This window comes from Stegastes partitus, unplaced genomic scaffold (genome assembly GCF_000690725.1).
Source record: "Stegastes partitus isolate 25-593 unplaced genomic scaffold, Stegastes_partitus-1.0.2 Scaffold1878, whole genome shotgun sequence".
Classification (NCBI taxonomy): Eukaryota; Metazoa; Chordata; class Actinopteri; family Pomacentridae; genus Stegastes; species Stegastes partitus.
The window spans coordinates 73709-81166 of NW_007579609.1; positions in this window are offsets into that span (position 1 = coordinate 73709).

Sequence of the window (7458 nt, forward strand, 5' to 3'; positions counted from 1 at the left end):
AGGATTACTATGGCTTGGATGACTATCTACACAGACACACGTTAAAAGTTATTTCCTACAGTGTTCTTTTGTTTCTGCAGTTTACCGTATCGAAAGCCAAAGAACCTTTGCACAAGTTAAGAGAATCAAGAATGATTTTTACCCGGATGTCTTTACACGTTTCTTTTGGGTAGAAACAAGGCAGAGGTGAAAGTATGGAGGGAGGAAAAAACACGCAAAGGAAGCAAAAACACTGGAGACACACAAGGTAGAAAACATCAAAATAGAACAGGAATTAAGTAAATGAGAGACAAACAAAGAGAGGGAGACTCAGGCAGGGGGAGCAGGGAAAACACTTAGAAAAACAAAAGAGAAACAAAGGACGCAGCAGTGACCATGACAGTTTCTTTCACTGACTTTTTGGCAGTAAGCATAATGCTGATGTAGTGCATTGGCCTTCACCTTTTTTTCCATGCACATGGTCACACATTAAACACAGGGATGTGTGGAGGACCTGCAGTCTGCATGCTAGTCCTCTCTGCACTGTCACCTTTTAGATTTTCCTTTTTTTTAAATCATTCCTTCACTGATTTGTGATCTGATAACACCATGAGTCGTGCAGCCAGATTGGTAGAAGCACTTAAAAGTAAAAAATCTAAATATACCGCACATGAACAAGGTTGCATGTTTGTCGTCTAAAGTGCAGCCTCACATATGTGAACCCGAATTATCCCACACCAGCCAACTATTCATCCGTCCAAGAGCAGTTTCATCCATTGTGGCTCACCAGAAGGCTGCCAAAAAAAAAAAAAACTGGAAACATGGCAGTGAGTTAGGGTAGTTCATGTGCTTGCAGCCTATACTGCCATCCTGTGTGTGAACAGTGCAGCTGATTTCAGTGTTTTTTTGGAATTATGTGTAATGCCTGCATTATCGTTTAGGAATCTGCTGCCTTGTGAGCCGCAGACTGAAGCTCGGTGAGCAGCTCGGGCGGCGACTAACACTGATGGAGTGGCTTATGTCTGAGGGAGGCAGATGCCTGTTGACACTTCCAACAGAGACAGACGAACATTTGAATTCATTTGGAATTGTTTCTCGCCACCTGACAGTTTCATGTCCAGTGTTCATTTTCTGTTTTTTGCTCTATTTTTGCACGCTAAAAATAGACGCACCACATCCCGCTTTCTCTCTGGAACAAATCAGTGCTACTTATGCCATTAATGCTAATAAATATGTGTATACACAAAAAGTAGCTGTATGATGCCAGACAACACAGTAAATGCCATAAAATGTGTATATTTTTCAACTGAGTGCTTGAAGATGCCATGCTGGAAATAAAGCTGCAGAAGTAGTGAGACTGAACTTTCAAAATAAAACCAAAACAATTAACTGAAAGATGCTAAAAAAGAAAAAACATAAATAAAAAGCTGTGTAATGCTGAGGGGAACAATAAGTGACTATTCACCACTCCAAGCAACCTCTCACATATTATACAGTCCTGCCTTTTTTCCCCCACCTGATATTCAATAGACAGGCTGAGAACAAGTGACAGATGATCTATACTGAATGTGAACACTGTAGTCATTCTCAGCCGGTGTAGTGGGTACTCTAGCTACTCTTCACACTCTAAAGAGGAGAGAAGCTTCGATATAGATAAGAAGATTAGATACAGTACTTACAGATACAGTAGGGTGGTGATGAAGGAGGCTCCAGCAGTGGGGGGGGAGGATGTCTGACGGGGCTTGAAGCCAGACTATTATTCACTACGCCGCCTTGCAAACCACCTCAACAGATTTTTGTTTGGAAAAAAAAGAGGAAAAAAAATACAGGTGTGAGTGAATGTTCGGTTTGATTCTGGGGATGCTACAGATGCACAACATAAGCACCTACGATGTTTCACCTCGGCTGATGCTGCTGCAGATGGAACATGCCCAGGGTCATCCTGCGTATCGATCCACCATTGGTTTCCAATATTCCTCTGTCTGCAAGCCGGACATCTCGCACCGTGACACGTCAGACACAAACATCTTCATCTCAGACATGTTTAGACGGATTGATTTGCTCATCCGCTTACACACACTAATTCAGAGATCTGCAGAAACTTCAGATCAGAAGCAGGCACTCACTTATTTACTCTGTTTAGCTACTTTTTGTACATGCGATCTAATCTAACTAAACAAAGTTAATAGTACAAGATGTAGATTATTTCTAGTGAAGCAGTTAAACAACACAATAGATGATCAAATTGTGGCTGAAATTGGAGTGAGGGCTGCAAGGTGGCTCGGTGGTTAGCACCGTTGCTTCGCAGCTAGAAGGTCGCTGGTTGGCTTCCCGGTAAGGACACCCAGGAGCTTTCAGCGTGGAGTTTGCATGTTCTCCCCGTGCAGCGTGGGTTCTCTCCGGGTTCTCCGGCTTCCTCCTACAGTCCAAAAACATGAGGTTGAGGTTAATTGATGATTCTAAATTGTCCGTAGGTGTGACTGTGAGTGTGCTTGGTTGTCTGTCTCTAAGTGTGGCCCTGTGATAGACTGGTGACCTGTCCAGGGTGTCCCCTGCCTTCACCCTGAGTCGGCTGGGATAGACTCCAGGCCCTAGGGAGGATTAAGCGGTGTATAGACAATGGATGGATGGAAATTGGAGTCATTTTCCATGAAGTTACTTCCTGTTTTCCACTTAATAATTCCTTTATTTGTTTTAACATTAAGACGTTTTCACCAGAGGGTGTGTTCTCTTTCCTTTCATGGACGACTCTTATTGTTTTAAAGGGACCATATTATGCAAAATCCACTTTTGCTTCTTTCTTCTTTTCTGTTTATGGACATAATTACAAAATATGATAAACGAGCATCGACTCTTTCCTTTCCTTTCTCCATAGATCAGGAGAAGCGACTCTAAACGAGCTGTTCGGTTTAGCAGACTGACAAAGTAGATGCAAAGAGAGATGTGCTTCCCTAAAGGGGCAGCAGCAACTCATGTTGATCCAAACCTACAGGCACTAAAACAGCCTGTTTGGAACAGGGTTAAAACCAGGGATGGTAAAGGCGTGTTAGAATGAGCTGAAACTTAGACTAGACATTCTGGAGACAAGTGAGACTTTCATTAACTTGTTAAAAGGAGGTATAATATGGGACCTTTAACAACTGCAGGACAAGCAGAGAGGGAGCAAGTTACTGTCTATATTTACTGTATATATCATTTATTAAACAACAAGATCGTAGAAACCATAAGACAAAAACTACTAACTAAAAAACTAAAATGTCAGTAAAAGGAGCGTAAAAGAACTAAACAGTCACATGAAAATGAAGAATGACAAAACCCAGGAGGAGAACAACAACTAAACCCCAACAAAATCAGGAGAGATGGTGCAAAAAATAACATTTTAAACTTAGATTTAAAAGAATCCACCGACTTAGCTTGCCGTATTTCCCCAGGTAAGGTATTCGGAGCCTCTGGGCTGTTATTTCAAAAGCTCTGTCCCCCTTATTATTCAGCCGAGAGTCTGGAACACTGAAAAAAAAGAAAAGAAAAACTCCTGAATGTGTCGCAGAGGTGTTCTTTGTAAATCTACCTCTGCAAACAATCAGTGAAAAGAAAATGATGTCTCCATCTCACGTGCTGTATTCCATCTGAAGCAGAGCTCGCTCATAGATGCATGTCATCAATAGAAGCAGCTATGCACCAATGAGAATGTACACATGGCACACATCAGGAAAGGATGAAAAATCGGTCTGCTAACAAAAGCAAACCAAATCCAAACACGACTGTAAATAATGCAACACAAAGCACCCCCACGGTGTGTGTTTGTGGTGTTAATATGCACACAAAGCGTTTCAGATGCAAATAGGATGGTGACAGGGTTTCTGGGATGGCCGGTGGGTTGTTAGTCCACAGTGATGCCAGGAATGACACTTCCCCACATAAACCTCTTTGAAATCACACAAACCTTTTTTTGATTCATCCAGTGTTCTTAAATACAAGAGAAAAGAGAAACGAAATGTGCAAAAGCTGAATTTTGCTGGTGTTTAATAGTTACTGTGGATCATTGTGATGCTGAGTGAAGTCATGCACTATCATCGTGCAAAAGATGGCGTCTTCATACACCCCATGGATTCCAAAACTGAAAAAAGTGCCAAAATAGGAAAAAGGTAGAGTTCTTGGTTGTTGATTACAGCCTTATGTTATATATGACAATGTATTGTTTCCATGTGTTACAACCTCAGTGCATAGGATGTGATTCACCCATAGATGCCGTCTTCTTGAGACGGATCCTACAACGTATAAAAGTAAAAGATGCATCACAATTTACAAAAATACAGTCGTGACTCGATAATCCGACACTTAACAATCTGAGAACCTTGCTGTCCCACAGGTTTTGAGGAAAAAGAAACGGAACCCAATAAAACCAGCCTAAACATACCGACAGCCTTGGATTCTGACTCTGACATGACATTTTATGTCACCAATAAGGATAACGGCGTATTTTCTGACTGAACAATCCCACAGATTGGTTACGTTCAGACTGCAGGACTCAAAGCTTAATTCAGATTTTCTGAAATCAGATTTTTTTGCAAGTTCGTTCACATTTCCAATTACTTGTATGTGATCTGCTGTGTGAACTTCATACGACCCAACAGTGTCCCGCATGCGCAGAAGAGGACACGACGACGTCACACACAGTGAGCGTGCTCAGTGTTTGCGAAAGCCGCTGCCACCGATGGTGGAAACAGAACTGGGACCACTATCCTAAACTGGCATCAGCAGCCAAATACTGCCTGTGTGTTTCGGCCACTTCCACCCCTTCAGAGTCCTCCCCCGGGGTGGAAGTGTCCCCCTGACTGTGCTGAATATTTGGATATTCATCATTAATTGGGCCTGAATCTCCAGAGACCAGCGACAGCGTTGTTATCCAACATAAAAGAAGGTTTTACGTTCAGTGTCGGATTATCCAGTCATGACTGTATTACATTTTTACTCCAGTGCCCCATTCACCGTTCAGTTAGCTGTTAACTCCATGTTTGTGTCATTACAGTGTTCATACATTTTAACAAACTGCCAAAAGTCAGGAAAACCATAACAAGCACATTTAAAAGTTCCCACTTCTGTATCAACTCAATGCCTCAACTTTTTCCATCACTCCAGTGATGTAGTGAAACATCCTATTTCTCTCACCACAGTTTCCTCGTCCATTCTGTCTAAAAATGGGGGAAAAAAATACTTATTCTTGCTGTTAGCCAGCTCATAATGCTATTGAAGCCTTGAGAGCTAGACGTGGACGTGACAGTACTGTCCTCAATATCAAACTGGAAACTGCAGAACATGATAATAGACTTGAAGCAGCACACTGTGCAAACTTGTATTTGAGCTGTAGTCGAGGTAAAGCATGCTTCTGAATGAATCTCATTTACATCTTGGAATTATAAATTGTCACTTTAAACTGGTATTGAAACATCAGCAAAAGCATAAACAACGTCTCTTTTTTTAACTTTTCCTGGAGCATTGTGACATTGCGATACTCACTTTTTTTCCCAAGAATTTTCTGCTCTGCTGCAACCCAACCACCGTTTTCTTTGAGTAGCATAAGAGAGACAAAATCTTGTTTTACATTTTACATTTTGGTCAGACAAAACTTGGAGAAGTGGTACATCTCAAGTAGAACTTCCTTAAAATTGAACAACAGCAATGCAAACTGTTCATTTGAGAGGAATCATATGATTTAAGTACATCTAACTTAAACCTGTGGTATTAGTTTAACCTGATAACTTCATTTGGTTAAACTTAGATAGATAGATAGATAGATAGATAGATAGATAGATAGATAGATAGATAGATAGATAGATAGATAGATAGATAGATAGATAGATACTTTATTGNTAGATAGATAGATAGATAGATAGATAGATAGATAGATAGATAGATAGATAGATAGATAGATAGATAGATAGATAGATAGATAGATAGATAGATACTTTATTGATCCTTTTTACAGGAAATTACTTTGTTACAGCAGCTACATTAAAGGCACACATAAAATATAAAACAAATTATACAATATAAAATAAAAAAACAACATAAATAAATAGGTACCCGGTGTGCAAATGTTAGAATGTGCAAAAACTCAATTCCGTGTTACCAATTAAAGTAATTAAATTAAGCTTAATAAGACGCCTGAATAAAAATGAATAAAGCCATTATATTGCCTGTGTAAACGTGTTGATCATTACTGAAAAGCTTCTTTTCTGTCATATGTGTGGAAAGAAAAGCTTCTGTGTTGAAGCACAGTTAGACTAAACAAACAAAAAAACAAATTGTAATCTACCAGAAAACATTAGCAACACGCACAGCAGAGGATCTAAACGTTTACATTTATTCATTTTTTAGGATCTAAAAACAGAGTAAATACTGGATGCCTAGAAAAAGAACATAAAACAGGCTTTTTTTTTCTTTTTTTTTTTTAATCTGTAGGTTTTCAACTCTGTGCTAAGACATTCACTAAATCAGCTTTATAAAGTCATGATATGTCATTGTGCCATTTTTATCCAATAGTCCTGCTACAGGTTGGCACACAATGAATACAAACACATGAATGCGTGTAAAGTTAAGGTGAGGAAATGAAGCAGCTCGATTAATGTAAGGTTGATGATAATGACGAAACTGAAACGAATAGTAAGGAGTGAAACATTATGTTAACAAGGTGACTTGAAGTGATGGACGTTTTGCAGGATTCTTTGGTTTCAGAGTGTTTGAGAATTTTAGGTGTACAAGATTTTTTTTTTTTGTCACAAAAAAAAAAAAAAAAAAACTTTATTCACCAAGAACAACTTTGCATGAGTTAAAAGAATATGAAACTTTGGTTGTTTCTTTGTTTTTTTTTTTATTTTCCTCTTCATTTCATTCACTTCCTCTTCATATCTGCGGCTGTTTGAAGAGAGCGGCGCTTCCTGCAGTCATGCCGGAAGATAAAGGGTTTCATCGGGGGAGTAGAAGGGAAGGAACATGTCAGGAACAGAGCCTGAATACAGCTCAGATCCCTTTTCAGTATCACCTCATACCAACATACCAACACAAACACCCCTGCAGAGCCTCTCTGGTATTCATCATCCAAGTCCGAAGGTGTATTTTAGTCATCTTTGTCTTTCATGTGAAAATATTTTAATCCTGACAAAGTGTTAGAAAAAAAAAAAATAGTGTCTGTATCAAGACGATAATGAGAAGATGGAATGAGTTCAGTACCTAATATGGAGTGGAAATTAATCTCCATGTAGACAGAGGGAGAGAGTGAAAGGGAGAGCAGGTTTTCTTCCTCACCTGCAGTAAATCTCCCTGCATGGCACACACTTTTCTATCATCCATGAAGGGATCAGTACCTTGCTTAATGTTTTGGTGTTCAGCCAGTTCCTCCACTTTTGAGTCAGCCTAAAATGCATGAAATGTTAGGTCACTCTGCGCTGGCACAGAGAAAAAGGGTACGTGGAAGGTTAT